Here is a 1,769-nt window from a genome sequence, read left to right as displayed (position 1 = left end):
ACACCCTTCCCAACCGAATCAGGGTATCCATCCAGGCTCGAGGGGGTGCAACGTCGTATGGAAAAGTCAAGCCACGTTCTTTGTTAATTTGATTCGATTTGTAATCACTGAAATATCATATAACTTCTCAACTCGTGATTTTTCATTACGTTTTGTCCTTTCCTTCAGAGTGCTTCGCTTTTTCTGTGAGGCGGTGTATTCACTTGTTTTCTCTGCTACGCTTGTTTCTTTCAGTGTTTCTGAATTAGTGATGTCCTTTCCTCTCTTCATTACCCGTTGCCATGTTTCACTTTTTCCTACTCCTCGCTCTTATCTTCTTTCAGATCCATTACCGCCAATACATTGTTAATATTTTCAACTATTCTTCCTCAGTGGTTACTTCAATCCTGTTTATGTTGTGGATCAGTGTTTTATGAGATGAGTAATAATCGTGTCTGCAGCTACTAATGTCTTATTTCACTTACTGTGCCAAATTACTCTAATAACTGAAGTTGTATAATACCTATCTTCGCCGGCCGAAGTGGCCGTGCGGTTAAAGGCGCTGCAGTCTGGAACCGCAAGACCGCTACGGTCGCAGGTTCGAATCCTGCCTCGGGCATGGATGTTTGTGACGTCCTTAGGTTAGTTAGGTTTAACTAGTTCTAAGTTCTAGGGGACTAATAACCTCAGCAGTTGAGTCCCATAGTGCTCAGAGCCATTTGAACCATTTTTGAATACCTATCTTATCAAGGAGTGGCTAACTCTTATTTAATCGTTGCTCAGGGTAGATTTAAGGGCGTCAGTGAAAGTTCTGCAGGCTATTTTGCATTCAGAAAACTCAGTGCGTAGTAAGTGACGTGGAAAAATTGGCAACAAGTGCCAGATGCGTCCAAATCAGAAGAGTGTGTATAAAAGAGCGTCAAAAGATGAAAATGTTAACAATTTGATACCATTTACGCAGTTTTGCCTCTGGAGAGGTGCACAAATTGTTTGTGTGTGAGACATTTTTTGGACTGAGCGAAATTTGAGAATATAAGACAACTTCCTTTATTTAATAAAATAATTTGACTGAGTAGATACCACCCAAAGTATGCATAATTTATAGCTTTGTGGAAGTAATGGACAAGCTCACCAATTTTCGTATTCAGCAAATGTGAAGTGTAACATCGGCATCCAGTGTATGAATCTGGTTTTAGAGCTGTAAAACAACGGGTGTCCAAGTTAAAGATGAAAACTCAGAGGTCCTCGGAGTATTTAAGTGGCCTGACACCTTCAAATTGACACACGTCGTATATGAAAAGTTACACAAAATTCAGTATGTTTCTTCTAATGTATGGTTATTTCACGTCCATTCATGGAGTCACATGGGGAGAAAATGCTTTCATTCCCCGGTTCCATTGATTATTTATCTTCAGAGACGTTTTTACTTATTTCATATTCAGCATGGGAAGTCTAGTATTCAAGTGTTATGATTTTGATCACCTTTGGTTAAAAGGCCAACTTCATAACCTGTGAGATCTCCTATTTTCTAAATGTTGGCAAAAGAAGCCTTTTGACTCAGTTGTGTTTGGAAAAATAGTTTTTGCTCTGAATATGACTTATTCAAGAGATTTATAGCCTCGTTTGCTCTGTATCTTATAGTACCATTCAGACTTTCCAACATTTTTACACGGCTGAGGAACTGTCCATAAATCTGAAGATGCTGCTTTCGTTTGAGGAAGACTGTAAGGGAGTCATGTGGAATGGATTATTGATGGGAAGAGAAATAATAATAAACGTAGACGCTGATA

The sequence above is a fragment of the Schistocerca nitens genome, chromosome 4 (assembly GCF_023898315.1).
Source record: "Schistocerca nitens isolate TAMUIC-IGC-003100 chromosome 4, iqSchNite1.1, whole genome shotgun sequence".
In the NCBI taxonomy this organism is placed as follows: domain Eukaryota; kingdom Metazoa; phylum Arthropoda; class Insecta; order Orthoptera; family Acrididae; genus Schistocerca; species Schistocerca nitens.
The sequence above is the reverse complement of the archived record's forward strand: the minus strand, read 5'-3'. Positions refer to the sequence as shown.